Below are 24053 nucleotides of genomic sequence, written 5' to 3'. Positions count from 1 at the left end.
TTAAGGCTGCCGCTCTAGAGAAGCTGGAACGGACGCGTCAGTGTTTATATCTGCCCTGAGACAAGATCGCAATATTTGGCTAGCAGATATCAAAAAGCCATTTCCTTTTATTCTGACGGGCTTTTATCCCAGTTTCACCTCCCCATCCTCCAGGTTTAGCTGCATTTGTGGGCTGCAAACCTTCGGTGAACGCAACACGACCCACAAGCAAGGAACGGAACCGATTCTGCCCACGTCACTTGGCTCCCCTTCCGCCCGTCTTTTATGCCCCTGCTGCCTGGGCCAAACCTCGTTCGTAAAAAGTTAAGAGCCAACTATAAAAAATCCACAGCTCAGAGATGGCGATCCGCTGAGAGGAGACGGGAGATTCCAGAGATGTGCCCAGCATCGGGAAGCTATTTTACAGTCACATCGCTTACGATGAGGCCTTTTGACATTGAGAAACTAAGGACAACGGGGCCGTTCGCCTCAGAGCCACCAAAAGCAGATCTCCATCTCACCCTTTGCATTCAGGCCGCTCCGAAGCTGTGCCAGCTAATCTCCGGACTCATTTAAACTCCCCATGGTCAGCGGTGCCCTTCTGGGTCAGACATAAATAAAACAGGTAATAGTCCTGGCCACCAAAAAGCTGTATTTATTCTGGTCCACGACAGAGAGCTATCAAAAGGAGCCTCCCCCCACACAGAGAGAGAAAGAGGAGGAAAAAGAAGAGGTCGCCAAAACTACCTGATTTATTTCTTCCAACAGTGTCTATGTTCCTAGACAAATGCTTACACAATTAAGATTGATAAAATAATTCAGGTAACGCCTGAAGCTAGAGAAAGCCACCCTCCCACACAACGGAATGGTTATTAATTTATTTATGCTTTTAAAAACGTTGCAGCCCCCCTATTTCTCTTGATCCGGGCTCCAAAGTGGTCTTTAATGCTGTTCCCTCCATCTCCACTTCATCCGCATTTAAATCCGCGGGTTCAATAAACAAAGCCACAGCTCCTGAAAACCGATCTGCTCTTTATTAACTCCAACCGGAAGCACAAAACAGAGAACATAATGGTTCGGCCATATGTGGTTCGGCTATCCGGTCCAAGAACCGGATTGGTCCATATCAGACTACTCATTGGCCCATGAGTCCTAGCAAGAGACTGTGATTGGTTCGTTGACAATTCCTCATTTGAATATCGATCAGGGTGAGCACTATTGAGTCCACATACATAACACCGGCTTTGGGTTTCAAACCAAATTTCCAGATTACAGAGATCAGTTTCCCTGGAGAAAATGGCTGCTTAGGCGGGTGAGCCAATAACTATTACTGAGGTGCTTTCCCTCCCCCAAGCCTTGCCCTCCCCTGGCTTCAATCCAGGAATTTCTGCAAGTACGGTTGACCCTCATAGCCCAAGGTCACATGGTTGGCTTCCATAGGGGAGAAAGAGATTCAGTCCGAGCTGTCCTGGGTTCTAGTCCCAACCTCTAACAACGATGCCACATGAGCCCACTGATGGCTGGAATTCCCAAACTAGATATTATGTTGCGTAGAGAAATGAGTTTTACTTGGAAGGTTTGGGCTACACAAAACTGTACAGGGAAGAAAGAAAATCTTTCTCTTTTCAGAGAACAGGTCATGGACTGGAGGGCCCATTCGCTCTCCACCTTTATCCAGTTGGGCTTCAGAAATGCAAATGGTCTAGTCTGGCCAAATACATAGTGAGATAACCATATAAACTTTTCTAGGGGGGGGTTTCTTTTCTTTTCTTTTTACAAATTTCGGTATCATTTGAGTTTAATGCAACACTCTTTAAGACCTTTACAAAGCATTTCCCAAAAGTTGGCCTGTGCCTTTCCCCAGAGCAAACGAAAGAACAATCTCTTTGGAACAGGCATGTTATACCTCTGAAGAAGCAGAGAAAACAAGCTAAAGTGTGTGTGTGGGGGGGGGGGGGGGGGAAGAGAGCCAGTCTCTCATTTATTGCATTTTAATAGAAACTCACTGCAGCCCTTATCTGATGCTATTTGGTTCAGGTGACATAGTCCATTTTTTTGTATTTGACCAAATTCCCTTATCGTCTCATTGCTTGTGTTCCGTTCTGCCAGCATCTAAGGAAACCTGATATACTTATCTTCTGTTTTATAATAAAGTTGGGTGGATTTTTTTTTGTTGCTTCCATAGGTTGGGAATGCAGAAGAAAAGGCTAAGAGCAACTTAGAGGGTACCAGACTTATCAGGGATCTTGCGTGCCGACTCTTTCGATTATTTTATTTTATTGTGTGATCTGGGTTTTTCTGTTGTTGTTGTTGAGCTTAGCACAAAACAGTGAGCGTCGGAGTCGATTCGCACAGCAGAGCGAACTTGGCGGGTGGAAAGGTTTGGAATTGGGAGACATGATCTGGATCCTTTTCTGATTCCATGACGAGCTTGAAGAGGGAGTCTTCAAATGGACAAACTAGTTCACTCAGTAGATCAGTGAACATTTTGCCCAAGGAAAATGGCTTAGTCCACTGAACCCTTATATTCAAAATATTGGCAGAGGAAAAGAAACAGAATAAGGAGACGGGGAGGATCCACCCTAATCTGTGCTGGTGGGCAGCTCTGGGAATCATGGGAAACTTCATGGTCAAACCACCGAGTTTCCAGTGATTCCTAGAGCTACCAATTGTCTCTTCTGGGTTGTACCCAGAAATGCTGCTGTGGACTCACACCCTCTCATGCCTCCACCCTTGCCCCCAACACCAACCCTAACCCTCTTGCTGGTTATCAAATGGTGTTATTGTGTTTAAAAGGATTACAGGCAGGGAAGAAAAATATGGGTAATCCTGATAGCTTGCTAACAACATCCAAATATTATAGGGGTGGTGCTTTGATTTTGTTCTGTGTTGGTTGGAGGAGGAGAGTTGGCTTTTATACCCTGATTTTAATTACCCAAAGGAGTCTCAGAGTGGCCTACAATCTGAATCCCCCTCCACCCCCCAAAAAAGAAAACCCACTCTGCATTATGACTACAAAGGTAATGGGGCCTTCTGTTTTTCTACACATGGCCTCGATTACTCCTTCCATTATTCACCTTGTCCTTATTAGTCAGTTATGTTATTAGTTTCTCTGCACTTCATATGACTTTGTATGGTCTAAGAGATGGGGTAGTCCAACTGCGGCCCTCCAGATGTCCATGGATTATGCTGGCAGGGGCTCCTGGGAATTGTAGACCATGGACATCTGGAGGGCTGCAGTTTGACTACCCCTGGTCTAAGAGATGGGAATGTACCTGGGACACGGGAGATGACATGGGAAGGGCTGTGGCTCAGTGGAAGAGCATCTGCTTGGCAGGCAGAAGGTCCCAGGTTCAGTCCCTGGCATCGGCAGGTAAAAGGATCAGGTGATGTGTGACATCTCTGCTCGAGACCTTTGGGTGCTGCTGCCTGTCTGAGCAGACAATACTGACCATGATGGACCAGTCATCAGACTCAGGATAAGGCAGCGTAATCTGTATTCAGGTTTCTGATTCCTTAAGAGTTTTCTTTGAACCAGTGATTCTAGACCTGGCATCCATCAGTGGATTAAAAAAATTAATGGCTTTTCTCAAAGGGAAGCTGTGAGAAAAGAGAGGGTCCCGATTGCAAAAACATCCTCCTAAGTTTTCGGAGTCGTCCCAAAGAGTCCCTAAAATTCATTTAACTTCCATGGAGCGGCTCATTTGAACATAAGTGGAAAGGAAATGTTTACCAAGAGGAAATGGGGGGAGAAAAAACCATCATGATAAAGCTCTGGCATAATTTTAGTAACACATGGGGTCAAACGGCTGTACTGTTAGTTACCAGACCTTGTGGATGGGGAATAGGGGTAAATAAAAGGATTGCTTTGGTTCCATCGGACTGGAGAAATGAGAAGGCCCAATGTACATTAGTCGGAGAAAGAAAAATAATATCCTAGAAAATGAATAAGAGATAAGTAGCCTTGGAATAATGCTATATAAATACATTTGCTGTAGGTCACATAAAAGATTCATGACACACACATGTTCGGGTCAAATTACCTTTAAATATTAAATGTCTTCCCAGCAGTGGAGAATTTCCAATTTATGCTGTTTTCACAAGGCAAATGGATGCAACTTGGCCATTAGTATTTGCTGACAACTCCTGGCCTCCAACTTGGCCCTTCTGGATGTAGATCAGGGGTAGTCAACCTGTGGTCCTCCAGATGTCCATCGGCTACAATTCCCATGAGCTGCTGCCAGCATTTTCTGGCAGGGGCTCATGGGAATTGTAGTCCATGAACACCTGGAGGACCACAGGTTGACTACCCCTGATGTAGATTAGAGGCCGAATGGAACCATACGACTCTCTTCATCAGAAGGTTCTGGTTCTTGAAGCCCCATCCATGGATGTTGGGGCCGCCATTAGGAGCGGCAGTGGTAAAGGTCAATGCATTCCGTGTATCGTAATGAAATATTGCAAAAAGGCATGCTCGTCTTTTACAGCTGGAGGGACACCATGTTGGACTTCAGGAAGGGGGTGAGGAGTTTTTAATTAAACCTCCCATCAGTTCATTTAGGGGTAAGCCATATTGTGTGGTGGCATTGAGAGATCTGGATGGTTTTGTTGGTGCATTTCAGATCTTTGGATCCCGCTTTTGTCGGTCTTCAAAGGGGTTGGCAACAGTTGCCAAAATAACAGAACTAAAAATAAAAAGGCTGCTGTGCAAATAAAATGGATTGAACAGTATTGTTGAACCCAAACAGGGTTAGGAAACCTTGGGGGGGGGGAGAGAAACCAGGATAAATTAATGGGATAGTACTCCAGAAAGTATAAGATCAGAATCAAGGTTGGCACCAAAAGAAACATGAACAGACAGTTATGACTTCACCTGCTGCTTAAATAGAGACTGGAGAAAATCATATGGCCAAGTATTCCACTGCTGTAGATGCCATTTGTCTCCCTTCTGAGGGGAGACAGACTGTCAAAAACATGAGACAAGTCCTACTGGACCAGGCTATTGGTCTATTTAGTCCAGCATCCTGTCTCCTAAAGTTGCTAACCAGTTCCTCTGGAGCACCAACAACAGGACTACAAAAAGAGCAACAATAAACAGAGTTTCCCCAATATGAACACCAGAAGAACCCTGCTGGATCAGCCCAGTGGTCCATCTAGCTCAGTATCCTGCCTTACACAGGGGTCAGCCAGTTCCTCTGGAGGGCCAACAACAGGGCAGAGAGATCAAGGCCTTACCCTAATATTACCTCTTCACTTAGGCAGCCATCTCTACATTCTTTGACAGTAAATTCAACATTTTAATTACTCACTGTGTAAGGATGTACTGTTCCTTCATCGGGTGTGCATTCTGCAACATTAAAACCTTCTATACCCACTCTGGGCCATTTTAGAAGAGTGGGCTATAAAATAAATAGGGAGAGAATACCCAGCCAATGAGGGCCAATCAGTTCAAATAGCATGCTAACATCTCCCCACCTGATTGGCCCTCCTTGGGGGTGTGCCACTAATAGGAAGGAAGTACTTGGCTAATGAGGCCTAATCAGTTGAGATTGCATGCAGGCAACTCCCCACCTAATTGGTCCTCCCTGGGAGTGTGCTGCTAATTAGGGAGAGAGCACACTGCCAATGAGGGCAAAACAGTTGAAATTGCACTCTGCCCATGAGAGTCAATCAGTGCAAATTGCATGCAGGCAACTCCCTACTTGATTGGCCCTCCTGGGGTGTGCTGCTAATAGGGAGAACGTACTTTGCCAATAAGGGTCAATCAGTTCAAATTGCATGCTGACAACTTCCCTACCTGATTTGCCTTCCTTGGTGGTGTACCACCATCAGGAAGGGAGCACTCTTCCAATGAGGGCCAACAGTGGGGTTTATCTGTCCTCTTTTTCCTCTGCTTGCTGTTTGCTGGGTGGAAGAGGTGCTGGCTCTCTGAAAGGCTCTGCTGCTGGTAAGTTGCCCCATCCTCAGCCTCTTTCCCCCTCCATCTCCCACAGGCAAGGGAGAGAAGCTAGCTGATTCTTGCCTCCTGTTGTTGGTCTTGGGTTACAGCTCTTTGCTGGAAGGAAGTACAGACAAGCAGCCAGGAAGGCAGAGACAATCAGTATTTCAAAAACAGAATGCCATGGGACAGACAGAATGCAATTAATGTCTTACCTCAGTCCAGTGAATCAAGGATTATTTTAGGCAGTAAAAGAGCATCAACAGAAGGATCAGTTCACAGGTTCTGTCCACAACCCAGGCCTCCCAGTCTCAAATTAATATAGGCTGAAAGCAGCCTCTCAGTCTTTACTCTGTGATGATCCATTCTTCTGCAGTCAGCAGTTGTCTTGCTAACTTGGGATGGTGCCTTTTAGACTGGAGCTCTCTTTCAGCACATAGCTGGGATTGCTTAATTGGCTCAGGTGAACCAGGTGGGAAGCTGCATTTGGAGGCTGAGCAGAGGAATGAGGAGCTCCTGCAACAACTTAGGCATGTAAGCTCTCATTTGTCTGCAGCTTCATTCCCTCCTGATGGTCAGAACTCTCTGCCTGTTGAGCATATTGCCTGGCCAAGCCTTTGGGAAATGGGGTGGATCAAAAGGATGCATCTCTCTCTTACAGCGTTCCTTGTATGACCTGTTATTTGGGACATGGGGATGGGTTAGAAGGAGGCAGCCCTTCCTCTGTTTTTTCCTAATCAGCCTGGCTTTGGGAGATTTGAGGGTGAGTGGGAAGGAGGCAGGCCCCCCTGGTGACTTCCCTGCCTGGCCCAGCCTTTGGCAAATGTGGGAGGGCAGGAAGGTTAGCACCCCCCCCCCATAGACTTCCTAGACCAGACGTTGAAAAATGTGGGTGGTGGTAGTGTGGCTACCCCACCCCTCCATGGCCTTTATAGCCTGGCCTTTGGAAGTTGTATGGTTTGTTGGGAAGGTGAGGACAGTGGTGACCTATGTAGACTGTTTTCTACAGAACTGATGTGTTCCTTCCCTCCCTCTTTCTTTCTCTCTCTCTCTGTTTCATCCTGTCTTTCTCTCTTCACCACACTGCATCTCAAGATTGAGTGGTGAACTGGGGAGGAGAAGGGCTAGAACCCAGGAAGGTCACAAAGCAGGTGTATGTGCCAGTGCCATTGTATTCCTGGGTGCAATGGGCTTTCCCTCTCATGCATGCATGAAACTCTTCCCTGCATTGTTTAACACAAGTTTAATACTTTCTTCTTTGTTTTAGGCTTCTAGAATCCTACTCCTATTACATTGCTTATTTGAAATCTCACACTGCGGAATCCGTCATAAGCCTCAGTGGAATAGGCAGACAACAAATCAACAAACGAGAGGAAAGAGGGGAGATCTTATGCTCGGTGCATAATTTCGGGCTCTCATAATTTCGGGCTCTCTCTTTAAATGCGATGTCTGAAGTTAAATTGGGATTGTGTGGGAGGCTGCCATCACGTTGCATATAAGGTGGGCTGCTTGATGTGGGTCGCACCCCAGATGGAGCGTAATGCGGCATGAGCATGAAATCCCATGGACGACTGCCAAATCCTCAGCCACGATCGCACTTCAAGTCCATATGCCCAAGCAGTGCGTGCCTTTGCACATATACAAATCAGTGGCATGAATTCACCTGGTTGCATCCTGGTAACCAATGGATTCAAGTATCTGGCAAATTACATTTGAGCACTGCCTCCCCTCACCCTTCCCTCTCATCCATGCTTATCTCCCTCCATTTGCAGTGATCGGCAGCCTGCTGCATCATGTTCTAGGGCAGGGGTAGTCAAACTGTGGCCCTCCAGATGTCCATGGACTACAATTCCCAGAAGCCCCTGCCAGCATTCGCTGGCAGGGGCTCCTGGGAATTGTAGTCCATGGACATCTGGAGGGCCGCAGTTTGACTACCCCTGTTCTAGGAGGAGCTCTCTCTATGCTCTCGGAGTTCTGCCGCACTTTCTTTCCACATTCCTCACCTTCCCCTTTCGGAATGCAAACATTCTATCCCCTGTTACGCCGCCATCTGTTCCTTTCCTCCAAGCCCCCGCTGAAGCCGTGCCCCTCGCATTCTGTTTGTTCCCACTCCCCCAACTCGGGATCACCCCACAAACCAAACAGCACCCAGGTTCTCTGCAATGGCTCCTTTGTTCACAGGTGTTACTGGCAATCGTCTTCACACTGATGATATCTCTCAGTGAACGATAGTCACGTCTGGGGTAAAACGCGACCTCTTATCAGCATGTCTCATCAGTCCTCTGGCGGCTTCATGCTTGCCAACGGGTGCCCCTTTGCTTTCTCAAACTGGTGTTTGTTTCCTACTCACCTGCTTGGGCGGTCCCTCTGACTGGTTTTTGTGTAAGTAGAGAGGGGAAGAGATAAAGACTGTTTCTGCACAAGGGATATCTTCGGCTTTGCATTTTTAAATGGTCAAAGTTTTTGTCCTATTCTGCACTGAGATTTGCTTCTTCGGGCAGAGACCTGAATTGCCCCCTCACTTGCCCTACGGAAAATCGTTTTTTGTTTTTTAAAGCAGGGGCTAGTGGTGTCTAATTCAAGGCTGCCAAATCTGGAAATGCATGCAATTGCTTTTTTCCCTGCGCCTGCCAAGAGAGCCAGCTTGGTGTAGTGGTTTGGAGTACATACTTCTAATCTGGTCATCCAGGTTTGGTTCCTCACTCCCCAATATGCAGCCAGCTGGGTGACCTTGGGCTCACCACAGCACTGCTAGAGCTGTTCTGACGAAGCAAGTAATATCAGGGTTCTCTCAGCCTCACCTCCCTCACAGGGTGTCTGTTGTGGGGAGAGGAAAGGGAAGGTGAATGGAAGCTGCTTTGAGACTCCTTTGGGTAGAGAAAAGCGGCATATAAGAATCATAGAATCATAGAGTTGGAAGGGGCCATACAGGCCATCTAGTCCAACCCCCTGCTCAACGCAGGATTAGCCCTAAGCATCCTAAAGCATCCAAGAAAAGTGTGTATCCAACCTTTGCTTGAAGACTTCCAGTGAGGGGGCACTCACCACCTCCTTAGGCAGCCTATTCCACTGCTGAACGACTCTGACTGAGAAAAACTTTTTCCTGATATCTAGCCTATATCGTTGTACTTGAAGTTTAAACCCATTACTGCGTGTCCTTTCCTCTGCAGCCAGCAGAAACAGCATCCTGCCCTCCTCCAAGTGACAACCTTTCAAATACTTAAAGAGGGCTATCATGTCCCCTCTCAACCTCCTTTTCTCCAGGCTGAACATTCCCAAGTCCCTCAACCTATCTTCATAGGGCTTGGTCCCTTGGCCCCAGATCATCTTCGTCGCTCTCCTCTGTACCCTTTCAATTTTATCGATGTCCTTCTTGAAGTGAGGCCTCCAGAACTGCACACAGTACTCCAGGTGTGGTCTGACCAGTGCCGTATACAATGGGACTATGACATCTTGTGATTTTGATGTGATGCCTCTGTTGATACAGCCCAAAATGGCATTTGCCTTTTTTACCGCTGCATCACACTGCCTGCTCATGTTTAGTTTACAATCCACAAGTACCCCAAGGTCTCGTTCACACACAGTGCTACCTAGAAGCGTATCCCCCATCCAGTAGGCATGCTTTTCATTTTTCTGACCCAGATGCAGAACTTTACACTTATCTTTATTAAATTGCATCTTGTTCTCATTTGCCCATTTTTCCATTGTGTTCAGATCTCGTTGAACTCTGTCTCTATCTTCCGGAGTATTTGCCAGTCCTCCCAATTTGGTGTCATCTGCAAACTTGATGAGTAGTCCCTCCACCCCCTCATCTAGATCATTAATAAATATGTTAAAAAGTACCGGGCCGAGCACCGAACCCTGAGGTACCCCGCTACTCACCTCTCTCCAGTCTGATGAAACACCATTGACAACAACTCTTTGAATGCGGTTCTCTAACCAATTCCCTATCCACCTAACGATCTGAAAATCCAGATTGCAGTCCTTCAACTTATCCATCAGAACATCATGGGGAACCTTGTCAAAAGCTTTACTAAAATCCAAGTAAATGACATCAACCAAATTTCCCCGATCCAGCAAACCTGTTACTTGGTCAAAAAAGGAAACTAGGTTGGTCTGGCAGGACCTGTTGGAGACAAATCCATGCTGACTTCCTTGGATCACCAAATTGTCCTCCAGATGTTTGCAGATCGCTCCCTTTAATATCTGCTCCATTATCTTCCCCACAACAGAGGTCAGACTCACTGGTCTGTAGTTTCCCGGGTCATCCTTCCTCCCTTTTTTGAAGATCGGAATAACGTTTGCTCTTTTCCAGTCCTCCGGGACATCTCCAGTCCTTAAAGAGGTTCCGAAGATGATGGACAAGGGCTGTGCAAGTTCTCTGGAAAGTTCTTTGAGTACTCTCGGGTGCATTTCATCTGGACCAGGGGATTTGAACTCATCCAGTGCAGCTAAATGCCTCTCGACAACCTCTCTATCCATGTTAACCTGCCACCCAGACACTATCCTTTGGCTACAGCCATCTCTAGATGTGCCTAAACACTTAGACCTGTGGGAAAAAACAGATGTAAAATAGGCACTAAGCCTTTCTGCTTTCTCTGCATCTTTCGTTAGAGTTTGTCCATCCGCACCCAACAGCGGGCCTATTGCCTCCTTTACTTTACGTTTGCTCCTCACGTAACTGAAAAATCTTTTCTTGTTACAATGGGCTTCCCTGGCCAATCTTAGCTCACTCTCAGCTTTGGCCTTTCTGATGATTGATCTACAGTGCCTAGTAACCTGTAGGTACTCTTCTTTAGAGCTCTGTCCTTCCCTCCATTTCCTGAACATTTTCCTTTTCTTTCTTAGTTCCTCTTGAAGTTCTCTGTTCATCCAAATAGGCTTCTTAGAGCTCCTGCAGTGTTTTAGTCTTTCTGGAATAGTCATTGATTGAGCATGCAATAGCTCTTGTTTGAGTAGCGCCCACCCTTCACATGCTCCCTTCCCTTCCAGCATTCTCGTCCATGGTATGACACTCATCATGTCTCTGAGTTTATTAAAGTTTGCCCTACGAAAATCCAACATCCGCGTCTGGCTACAAGCTTCCTTGGCTCCCCATCTCAAAAGGAATTCTATGAGGACATGGTCACTTCCCCCTAGGGTCCCCACCTCCTTCACCTCATCCACCAACTCTTGCCTGTTGGTCAGTATTAAGTCCAGTATGGCTGAACCTCTTGTGGGTTCATCTACCATTTGATAAATGAAATTGTCAGCCAGGCAGGTCAGAAACTTGCATGACTGAGGACGCTTCGCAGAGTTTGTTTCCCAGCACACATCTGGGAAATTGAAGTCACCCATGATGACAAGGTCCTGCCGTTTGGATATTTTCTCAAGCTGCTCACAAAGTGCAGCATCCACATCCTCTCCTTGGTCAGGCGGTCGGTAGCAGACACCAACCACCACACTGTTTGTTTTCCCCTCGCTTATTTTCACCCAGATGCTTTCCACTGTAGATATGCTCTCCTTCACTAGAATTTCCTGACAGGTAAGCCCTTTCCTCACATACAGTGCCACTCCTCCACCTCTTCGATCTATTCTGTTTTTTCTGAACAGTTCATATCCATCCACCATTACATTCCAGTCATGGGAATCATTCCACCAAGTTTCTGTGATGCCTACTAGATCATACCTTTCCATCAGCATGAGAAGTTCCAGCTCTTCCTTTTTATTGCCCATGCTTCGGGCGTTAGTATAAAGACATCTGAATCCTTTTACTTTTGGTTCCCTATGAGCTGGCCTTGCCGGTTGGGCTGCCTCCGATAGTTTTCCTTCCATACACTCCCTATGTTGATCGTCTCCTTCCCCTAGTGGCTTTAGTTTAAAGCTCTCCTGATGAATCTCCCCAGGTTCCTGCCAAACACATTCTTCCCCAGTTTTGATAAGTGCAGTCCATCAGGTGCTAGTAGGCCTTCCTCAAGAAAGCCTATCCCATGGTCCCAGAAACCAAATCTCTCCTGCCGGCACCAACTACGCAGCCAGTGATTCACCTCCATTATCTTCCTCTCTCGACGCATTCCTCTTCCCTTGACAGGCAAGATTGAAGAGAATACCACTTGTGCCCCCATTTGCTTGAGCCCCCATTTGCTTGAGAACCAACTCTTCTTCTTCTTCTTCAGTAATCTCAGGGCTCTCAGCCTCACCCACCCCACAGGGTGTCTGTTGTGGGGAGAGGAAAGGGAAGGTGAATGGAAGCCGCTTTGAGACTCCTTCGGGTAGAGAAAAGCAGCATATAAGAACCAACTCTTCTTCTTCAGTAATATCAGGGCTCTCTCAGCCTCACCCACCTCACAGGGTGTCTGTTGTGTGGAGAGGACAGGGAAGGAGATTGTAATCTGCTTTAAGACTCCTTTCATTAGAGAAAAGTGGCATAATATAAAAACCATCTCTTCTTCTTCTAGAGGCTAGAGTCCACTCACAGCATCCAAAGGAAATCCAAAGGAAAGTGAAGCCAAAACAAGGTATTTCTGCAACAGGAACCTTAATAATAATCATGATATCCAGATTCTGCACAATAATATTAAAACAACCACTCAACACCAAAAGAAAAAAAAAAGATCATCCCCCAGGAATTTTTGAGAACATAGATTATTCAACATAGCCAAATTGGGGGGGGGGGGAGGGGACAACACATGTTAATTTTAGATTGATGAAGGTTTGTTTAAAATGCCCACCTTTCCCTCATTTTCAAGCAAAGGGTTTTTAAAATTATTATCATTCTCCAGGCTCAGGAAATGTTTTTTTTCCTAAACGCAATAGATCTGTTTTGTTAGGTACACTTCAGGCAAAGCCGCGTTTTATCTGATTTCTTAATGTGTCGGGAGAATGACAGGTAACATTTGGTATCTGCATAAGAGCTTATGAAACAATTCTTATCGGCCATCTTCATCACTGCCGGCTTGTACACGGATCATCCTTATCATTTAGGACACAGCTCTGCGGAAGAGGACAATTCGACAGCAGCTCAGAATGCACAATGCAAAAGGAAAGGGGGGGAGGGACCTAGCTGGTGGCCTTCTAGGATCGTTTTCAGATTTTAAGATGGTCGCAATCCCCTCACCCAAAGAGATCGTGAGTTTGACAACTTCAAGTTTAAGGTCTTAGGATTTTTAAGGCCATACAAGGTCTGGGCCCAGGGGACATGAAGGGCCACCTCTCTGCCTATGCCCTACATTCAGTCAGTTCTAACTGGCTGGTGATCCGGGTCCCAAGGAAGCATGCCTGGACTCAGCCAGGGCCAGGAAGTTTTCAATCCTGGCCCCCATTTGGTGGAATGAGCTTCCAGAGGAGATCCGGGCCCTGACGGAGCTAGCACAGTTCTGGAGCTCTGCTGCTAAACTTTGGGATGGGGCCAGTGAGTTGATAACATCTGCTGGGTCCTCCAGAACAACCTTCTATCAGAGATGCCCACTAAATAAATGGCGAGGCAATCTACAGTCCGGACAATTGGTTAAGTTGTAGTTAAACATTTAAATGGCTTAAATGCTCAGTAATATCGATGCAATTTACTGGGACTAATTTTGGAGTGTCTTGTATTTTGCATTACTTCAGCGCATGCATATTGGACTGTGTTGTGAACCGTGCCACCCTGAATCGCAAAGGAGGGTGGAATAAAAATGTAATCAAACAAATAAATAAGATCAATCAGTAAGCCGTCCATGAGAGTCGGAGCTATCTCTAACAGCTGGTTCAAAGCATTATACAAACACATGATTCTTCCTTCTACTGAGTGAGACCAAGGTCAATATACTCTACTCTGAAGATCTCAGGAAGAGGCCTTTCACATTGTTGAATCGCTGATTCTTTCAACTGGGGATTTAATCCAGAACCTTAATGAATACCAAACAGATGTGCTGCATTCTGCCCTTCCCCCCTGAGAAGACTCACTAGTCTTATGGGTTCTCAAAACTAGATGTCTCCTTCCTTGGTTTGCAGTACTGGCGTCAATGGAAGGTCACGAATGGACAGGAGAGAACATCTCCATTCTTTAAGTCTCCTCTCCATGCCAGCATGGGAATAGATCTGGCAATGTATACATTGGGACTAGCCTGGAAATATGGAGACCCATTCAAAACATTTCAGAAGGCTTTCGAAACACCTTTTCCGGCCCGTCATGAAATGTTTTTTTCAATTCCAACCAGGAGCTTCATAATGGCCTCGAAATTTCACTTTAGGGCTGTACAATAGTTTATTGTAGTTTAGTTTTCCTTTCATTTAATATTCTTGTAAGCTCCTTTAGGTCTCTCTTGGGGGGGGGGAGGTACAAAGCTTAAAAAAAAACCCTAAGAAAATAAATATATATTAAAAAAAAATCATTTACAATCAGTTGGGAAAATTTGGAAAAACCAGCAATATACCTGACAAATATTTCTACACTCCCCCCCCCCCAGATGAATTGGAATGTCTTCCTTCAGAATTAGGTCTGAGGAATTTGGAAGGGAGGAATCACCAATTGTGATGAGGGATGACTAAACAGTTTGGATCCAGCCAGGTATTCTGCAGCTGAAATAAAGGAGAAGGGTCACCTTTGACCCCCCCCCCCCCAAAGCCTACTCCGGAGATCCTAAACGCCTAATGTGAAATGTCCAGGGAAATATGCAAATTTCACTGCAGATCTATCCCCTGATATTTATAAAGGAAATGGGGTTTCCAGCTGATGGAGGGTACTCAGCAGGAGATGGAGACAGAGTGGTTGTGCTGTCATTGCATGCAATATGACTTCATTTCCAGAGGAAAAAGGAAGTGACATAAAACAAATCTAGGAATCGCTGGAAACTCTATAGTAAAAACCATTACGGCTTACAGTCGCCTTCCCTTTCCTCTCCCCACAACAGACACCCTGTGAAGGAGGTGAGGCTGATAGAGCCCTGAAATTCCTGCTCCATCAGAACAGCTTTATCAGTGCTGTGGCGAGCCAAAGGTCACCCGGCTAGCTGCATATTGGGGAGCGGGGAATCAAACCCGGCTTACCAGATTAGAAGTCTGCACTCCTAACCACTGCACCAAGCTGGCCAAGCAACCCAACAACCCTACACAAAAGCCAAAAGAACTTGGTGACATCTAAAGGCTCCTCAGGGAGATTTCACCCACTCCTGCTTTCTGGTTGATAGCGGGTTGGATACATGGGTACGTGGAAGTGGGAGGGATACAGGCAGTCAGGCAGAGGCAGAATGCTGGTAGGGCAGATCCATAAGAATTATCTTCCCCCCCAAAAAACACAAAATTTCAGCTATGAGAACCATTCCATGCACCATCTTGGTGCCGAGATCTGTCAAAAGGGGAATTGCAAAGCAGCCCCTCTTTAACACTCCATCTGGCCTTGAAAGCAATCTAGACGGGGAGAAGAGGAGAGGGAGAAAGCGAGCAGGTGGAGGGGCCCAGAATAAGAAAAGAAACCTTTTAAATGTATAAAAACCGTATTATTCAGACCTGACAGGCCTGCTCTACCTACTAACCTTGATAAGCACTTAAACCTCCAAGAGGGGGGGAAAAGACACACACACACAAACACGGACACACACACACACACACAGGGGGGAGAGAGAAAGAGAGAATCAATTTGCATTTTCCTTTCTCCAGGCAAACATAATGCTCCATTTTACCGTTGCTATTAAGGGTTATTGCTATCTTTACATAACACATTAGACAGTTTGTGGCCATTGTTTGCCGGCTGGCCCATCAGAATGTTTCTGGGTGATGGCGTTTCTTTTTCTTTCTTTCTTTCCCCACTGTCGCCTTTGTCCCATCTCAGTGCTATTATCTCCCCGACGTGTTTATTCCAACAGGTCTCTTCAAGACCTGAAAAACTCCCCCGGTGAAAAAAGATGTCACTCATCACCTCCTCGTATAGACTGACGGAACAATGGCGAAGGTCTCATCTAACGCGCTCGCACGAAACAAAACTTACCTGGGTGGGCAGGCGGAGAAAGCTTCTTAATAGAGTGTAACCTATCTGCGGTAGAGTGGCCCTGAATCAATGGGAGAGGCATTCACAAGGCGACAATTCGGCAGCGGAGGGGAGGGAATCTGCGTTTCCACCCTTCCCGATCTGGCATAATCAAGGTTGTTTAATCTGTCATAAAGCAGCCCCGATTCTGCACAGAAGGAAACCCAAACCCTGGGCTAAGGAAGCTTACCGTTGTCCATTCCAACTTGTCCTTGATCAATTAAAATTAAATTGCTACGCCAGGCTTTCTCAACTTTTTGAGAAACCCAGAAACATCCTTCAGGAGTGGAGAGATTGTGCGGAGTATGGTTGGAAAGCAGAGCTGTGTATATGCCCGTCTGGGATCCCTTCCCTCCCCATCTAGGCCCATCATTGGCCATTCTGGGAGGGAGGGTGGGTGGACATGAACATATAATCATTGTTGTTGTTAGTTGCGAAGTTATGTCTGACCCATCGCAACCCCATGGACAATGATCCTCTAGGCCTTCCTGTCCTCTACCATTCCCGGAGTCTATATGATCATATCACTGAATAAATATTTAATAATTAAATTTTTTTTTTAAATTAATTAACTCCTGCTCATTCGGGAAACCCATCCAGAGCTGTCCAGAAACCCCAGGGTTTCACAAAACCCTGTTTGAGAAAGCCTCTGCTAAGCCATCTTCTGGCCTCATGGTAGGATACAGCTGAGTAAGGGAGGAGGGGGGCACTAGAGATGGGAAGATACTGATACATAAGTTTTTATTGGCATAATTAACAATACAAGTAGGGATACACAAAGTAATAAAATTTTTAAAAAATCAAGCAGAGTTACTCAGTTTTGTTAAAAACAAGGAATTAATTCTAAAAAACGCTGCAATGTGGGCGTAGATGGGAATTCAATGGCCTTTTGTTGTTTGGACAAACGGTGGTATCGCTTTTCTTTTTCCAGTGTGCCCCTGCTGTGTTTCCATCCTGACCCATTCTCAGTTTGCCCTTTCTGATCGCACACTTTGGTCCCATTTAACATGATGCCGGTGAGGCAGAAGAGCAACTTGGAATAGGTTCAGCTTCTCGTCCGAACTCTGGTGGAACTCGTGCAAAGGTGACATGAGGAGCTGACAAGTTTCCATCTGGTTAAGCAGTCGACTCAAAACTTCCTCCTTCGCATCCGCACTTTACCTGTCAGTCACAGGACACTTTCACATGCACTTTCACATGCACTTTCACATGCACTTTCAAGCACACTTATGATCGACTTTTGATTATTATTATTATTATTTAATTTTTAGACCGCCCTTCTCCCAATAGGTCTCAGGGCGGTTTACAACATAAATAGTTAAAACACAATAAAATCCCCATAAAACCCCCAATTAAAAGTTACATATAACATATAGCGGGGGTGGTCACAATTCTGATCTTAGTTCAGCCTGGTGGAGAGAATAATGTTCAGAAGAGGGTGGCACCAGTACAATACATCTAACCATGATCTCGGTGTTAGAGATCTCAATATTGGAGGGGATCCTCTGATGGATTAGTGGGAGAGCTGCCCTGGCCTCAACCATATGCCTGGCGGAAGAGCTCCGTCTTACAGGCCCTGCGGAAAGCTGGTAGATCCCGCAGGGCCCTTAGCTCTTCTGGGAGCTCATTCCACCAGGTTGGGGCCAGGACTGAAAAGGCCCTGGCCCGGGTCGAGGCCAGGCGAGCATCCCGTGGGCCCGGGACAACCAGTAAATTCATGCCCGCAGAGCGGAGTGCCCTGCGGGGGGCATAAGCAACCAAGCGGTCCCGCAAGTAGACGGGACCCAGGCCGCGTATAGCCTTAAAGGTCAATACCAATACCTTGAATCTGATTCGGAAACAGACTGGTAACCAGTGCAGATGATGAAGCACCGGCTGAATGTGGGCCCTCAAAGGTGTTCTAGCAGCTGCATTTTGGACCAGCTGTAACTTCCGAGTCAAAGACAAGGGAAGGCACTTTACTGCATGGAGTGGCAAAATCCATTTGCAGATGGTTACTGATGTGGTTGGAAATTGCATTATTTACCTTCTTTGGCTGTCCTTGCCCAACCATTGGCTTGCTTCTCTAGACCTGATCCCCACTTGTCTCTCCAACATATGTATGTTTGCCCCATGATGGGGCCCCTGGGTGTCCCCTCCCTCAGCCCAACAAGGCCTCAAATGCAAGAGAGGCATTCTTAGCAACTCGTGTCCTCTTCTTCTTCATGGCTCAGGAGACAGGAGCTGACAGAAGCCCGGCACTTCCATCAGAGGATTTACACCCCCCCCTTCTTTGATGCCTGCTAGATCTGGCTCCTCACTCCCAGCAGGAGAAAACTTGAGCCTCCAGTTGAATGGGGGCAGGAGGGAGTGGATTGGATATGCTGAGCAAGATGTCACCATCTATTTTTCCAACTTGTATTGTTGTAAGGGTGTTTTTATGGGGTTTTATTGTTTTTAATTGTGTGAACCACCAGAAGACCATTGGATGTGCGGTTGTATCAATCAATCAAGATAGGGGTGAGTGAAAAGAAATCCCATGTTGGTAGAGAGAATTCCCAACAGCCTTCTCCATAGACTATTTCCCTGCCCTCTTTAATAGAATCATAGAAGGTGCCATACAGGCCATCTAGTCCAACCCCCTGTTCAATGCAGAATCAACCTGAAGTATCCATAAGAAGTATCTGTCCATTCACTGCACGAAGACTGTCAATGAGCGGGAGATCACCACCTCCTTAGGCAGCCGATTCCACTCCTCATCCATACTTCCCCCTACCTTCTCCGCCATGTCTTTTTTGGAGATATTGCAACTGGCATGGTCCACAGTTGTCTCTTCAAGGCATCTCAGAGGTTCATCCCACTGCCCACCCTAATACGCTTCACGTCTTGCATCTTCTCCCCACCCCCCTTCAACTTTCCAACAAAAAAAAAAACCCTAAAGAAATGTTATTAAAAGTTTACTAAGAAATGCTAGTGCTTATAAAATCCGCCATCTGTCTGCAGCAAGGTATGGCTTGAAACCTCCTTAGGCATTTTGGCAACGTTACTCCCTTCCATTCCAGCAACACTTCTTTGTCTCACCGGTGGATCGATTATTCCCCAAGAAAAAAAAAGGAGGGGGGGCGGAGGGAAAAGACGGCTGATTGTCGGGTGTTGTATATCGCATACAAATGGCCGTCGGAGATTAGCCAAGATCGCCAATGTGCTATGCGCTTTCCCAGATGATAACATTTCTTTCTTCCTCCTTTTTCTCTTTTTTTTTAAATAAAGAGGAGAATTCCATGTTGTCATCTCAAACCCAACCTATTATTTATGACCATAAAATGCTTAACATTACCCCACAAGGTCATATTTAAAATTATAACGGGCTATAGTAAAACATATGCTCCGAGGTTACGAGGCAGGCCCTGTTGCTGCGGATTCCGTTTATAGGGAAAGCCCTAAAAATAATAACCGTTGCGTAAAGTCCGGGGGCCCTTGCTTTGCCTCTTGTTTTTTTGGCAAATGGGTCTCGGCCTGACAAACCGCCTGCTGTACGAAACGAACGCCCCTGTTAGGCTCAGCAATCATTTGGCAACATTGGTTAGTTTAATGGACACATCACTTTAAACTAAGCCTCCGCCATCTGCTCTGCCCACTAATTACAGATGCAAAAAGGACATAATTCACAATTGCATCATAAAAAAGTAAGATATAAGTGATTTAAATGCATGTGTATGTTCTTTATTCAATACAGCATGCAGCTGTTACGCCGTTTTCATGTTTGAGACACAAATCAGGGGGAAAATGGCTCGCCTTTGGACGGCGCAAATTCCCTTGCTCAAACCCCGCAGAGTTGGGGGAAGAAAGAGCCAGACATGGGTAAGATTCGGAAGTGCCTTCCATGGGTGTGGGGGATTTCTTTACAGGGAAGCCATTGTCACTGCAGTTGGGAAGAGGGAGGTTCTGAGCATGCTCAGTTTGAAGCAAACCGGTGACAGGCCCAAGGTGAATGGAAGGTTGAGGTGGAAGTGTGTGTCGGTTGGCTTTCTGGCCGTGTTCCATATCAAGGAAAAGTTCCTCCAGATTAGGGCCCAATATGGCTGCCTGAACCCACACAAGATACATTCTGTGGGCTTGAAGAGATCGCCACCGGGCTGATCATTGCCCCTGGTGGACTGTTGGATCCTGTAGTCCTCTATGGCGGACAGGAAGACAGCATAGTGGATGAGGGGTATGGAGATTTTGCCGCCAGGGTATGTTTTAATGTGGATTTTGTGTATTTCTTATATGGGTTGTTATTCTGTAACCCGCCGTGAAACAGCTTGCCGAGAGTAGCAGGAAACTAATAATAATAATAATTTCTGATGTCATTACAAATCAGGGTGGCCAAGGAATCGCTAGCAACTCTATGATAAAACCATAGACTTGCTTGGAATTCCTAGACTGACCATCACAATCATGATGCCAGTTTCCAGCCAGTCAGTGGGAGGGTTGGGGCAAGAACACCCTGAGAGGGACTGTGTCAAGAGCACAATCATGTCACTTCAGGGGACAACTCGGAAGTGATGGGGGTAGTTCTGGGAACTGCTTAGCATAACTATGGTTTTAGTGCAGAGCTCCCAGCGATTCCTAGAGCTACCATTCTGGATTGCAAGTTTTCCCCAAAGTGACTGGAAGAAGTAGACAATATGGGTGGCTGAGAATGCATCTCCTCCCTCTGAGGTCTTGAAGGGTCCTTTTGCCGGGCTGAGAAAGGGGACACCCAGGTAGCCCTGATACAAATGGGGCCACATCCTCCAAGAACAGAAGAAGATGCAAATAGTCAATATAAGGAGACAGAATGGTATGTCTCTTCTTCTTCTCTGACTGGCAGCTCTTAGTCTGCCTCAAACAACTTTCCCATGAGAAAGAGAGAACCATCCCTCTCAAAGGACAGGTGCCAAGCGGTCACTGGTGCCTTCTCAGGAACGAAAAGCCCTACAGTTCCTCCTAACACCTTTTCCCTCAGAATTTCTCCTGCCCCCCAAAAGCACCGCAAAAGCCTTGCCGGCCGGGAAGCATGGAAGGAAACTGTGCCTTTTGGGGAGGGGGAACGAGTCAGGGAGGAAGGAAGGCCAAGTTGTGAGACTGCATTAAAGTCAACACTGTTTATTTACACCTCGTGTCACGGGGGACGACAAAAGGCCCAAACTGTTGGCCCAGCCCCTGGACGCAGCTGTAATGGGGAGAGGGCAGGGACTGGCACTTTCAGATGTCAGGCCTTTTGTATCCAGCTCGTACTTTATGATGCTGGTGTCAAGCATCCCACTCAATGAAGCCATTGTCCTAGGTGTATCGGGCAGGACAGTGGGGGAAAAAACCCTGTCTTATATCCCAGGCTCATCCATCTTCAGCTACCCCCCTCCCTTGGCGTCTCCATTTTCTTAAACCTCCCCCTCGCCCGGAGAGCAAGGATTCTCCCATCCTAGGTTAATGTGCTGGAAAATTGCTCTGCATGTTTATGAGGGGGTCCCTATCCATGGGAGGGGAACTGGAGAGAGGGGATATTAAAAAAAACACACACACACATAATTCGTTTTTTTTTTTAATATTCCCCCCTCCTCAGTTCCCCTTCCATGGATTTGAGTTGGTGTCAAAAGGAAGAAGTTTAACCGGGAAGTCATGTTGCCAACCTCCAGCCAAGGCCTGGACGTCTCCCACTATTACAATTGATCTCCCAGAAGCCAAGGTCATTTCTCCTGGATGCTTTGGGGGGTGGCCTCTCTGGCCTTATACTGTGATATAATCTGCCAAGGTCCCTCACCCATCCAGACCCAGCCCTGCCCAGGCTCCATCTCCAAGACCTCCAGTCATTTCCTGAGGCAGACCTCACACAATTACGGGGAAGAGAGATATTCTTTCCCCCTGTTGAATTTATGGGGCAAAACCTGAGTTTGTGGATTCTGACCTCGACTAAGAGAATTGGAGAGATTTGCTGAGAGATTGATTGTTGGTTCCTGCTGGATGCATTTCAGAATAATCTGTCTGTCCATCGGTCTGTCCCTCTGCCTTCAGTTACGTATCTCCTATGCTACGCATTGCAATGAGTCCCAGTTATTCCTTTAGAAAACCCAAGTACCTGCTCCTGTCTTGTTTTTCCCCTTGATAGTATCAGGGAATGTGGTCAGCATTTGGGTCAACCAGATGGTGTTGAAAGGGACTTTAGGGCTGCCAGTCTCTGGTTGGGGGGCATTCCCATGGGAAGTCCATTCCCCTAGAGGAAGTGGCAGCTTCAGAGAGCAAACCCTATAATATAATGGGTCATAAAAGTGCTGAAATGGGGGACCCTCAAATTTAGTGGAAGTGCCCATAAGCATGTTGAAGATTTGTTTTATTCCCAGGTCACAAGGGGTTCGAATTCCCACTTGTGCCATGGAAGGTTTCCTAGGTGACCTTGAGTCTGCCACAGTCTCATCCTACCCTACCACCCATCCATCCATCATTTGGACTTATTGCCCACCACTCTTATGACTAATACAGGAGTGGGAGGAGGGAGTTCAGATCGCCTAGCGCGTGCAATGCTCTTAAAATTGGGGGTGGGGGCATCAGATCTTCCCTGCCACGCTGGCCTCAACCATAAACCTGGTGGAAGAGCTCCATTTGGCAGGCCCTGTGGAATGCCGAAAGCTCCTAGAAGTTCTCCCTTACTTGCTCCAAAGTCTGGGAAAATGCTATGTCAGATTCTGATGTAAATATATATGGAATTCCCTCCCTTAGAAGATTTGTATATACCCCCTGATCCCTGGCTTCCACCAGCAAGTCAACAGTTAATCTGTTTTGGTGTCTGTGTGTGTGTTTGTGTGTATGCATTCCCTCAATGACACTCCTTCCTGTTTATGCCTTTGGTTGCATTATTGTTTTTATTTTCCTATAATGCATTGTTTTGAAAAGTTTGTTTTCATAGTTTTGATTGTTTGCCATCTGGTGTGGAAAAATGGCATAAAATATTTGAATATAAGTAAATAATGCTTTATTTGGGGCAAAGGGAACTAGCCATCTTTCCTACTGGAACCGATATGGTGGCCAGATCCCTTGGCAGAGGCCAGGATCCCATTCCACCAACGTCCACTGCCTCGCCGTCAATCAGCTGGCTAGCAGGGGAACTTGTCCAGAAAAAGAATGAGGCACAGCCGATGGTTGCAGTGACTTGTCAATTTCACTTGTGACAGGATCTGAAAGTGACATCATCTTACTAATGAGGTTGAGGCAGCACTCTGGTATTTAGGCAAAAACTCCATGGTAGAAGCCAAATTTACCATAGAGTTTTGTCAAAACAGCAGAGTATTGTCCCAGTGTCACTGCCTAATGTTGTCACTTCCAAGTCATGTTGGAAGTGATGTAGACGCATTGTTGGGATGTTGGCTGGGCCTCCCTCCCACGCCTGTTGAGCCCCCACCATCCCTTGCCAGTTTCCCGGAAGGCAACTCAAGGGACTGATGAATTATCTTGCTGCAATTAATTCAAGGATTATATGGGGCAATATTTTTATTCCTTGTATAAACGACAGCTGTCTTTCCCTGTACATATTTTTATTAGATTTCAGGGCCTGATTTCAAACTTTCCCACACATTTCTAGTCAGATCTTTCCCTTTGCTTCAGGCATTCAATATCAAGTGCCTACTCTTTGGAAAGGGAGTGGGGCTGATTCACATACCATTTCTGGCCACCCATGAAATTAGAAAGCATTCTGACCAATTTTAGGATATGGAAAAAACATACATCCTCACCCCCTCAGTTTGTCTCAGGTCTTTTGGATCTGCAATTCCTGTCTTTTAATAGCCAACTTGTAGATGCAATATGGCACCAAAAAATATAAATGATGAATTTTTTTTTGGGGGGGGGGGGCGGGAACACACCCCTAAAAAGAATGAGCTGTCTTTGCCAAACCAGCCTCAGGAGAGTCAAACCCTAAACTCTGACACAAAATGTTAATATGAACATCTAATCTTTTCCTTGCCCCCCCCCTTTCTTTTCTTTTCTTTTTTTGTAGCCAAAGGTCAGGAACATTCGGTCCCCAGAGGCCCTTAACAAGCAGATGTTACTGTAACATGCTCAAGGAATCAAGCATAAATATGACCTCTGACCTCACTTGTCAGCTGATCCACTGAGACTCTTAGAAATATACTCTTAACTTTTAGAAATTCCCACTTTTTC

This window comes from Paroedura picta, chromosome 18, assembly GCF_049243985.1.
Source record: "Paroedura picta isolate Pp20150507F chromosome 18, Ppicta_v3.0, whole genome shotgun sequence".
In the NCBI taxonomy this organism is placed as follows: domain Eukaryota; kingdom Metazoa; phylum Chordata; class Lepidosauria; order Squamata; family Gekkonidae; genus Paroedura; species Paroedura picta.
This window is presented reverse-complemented; position numbering follows the sequence as displayed.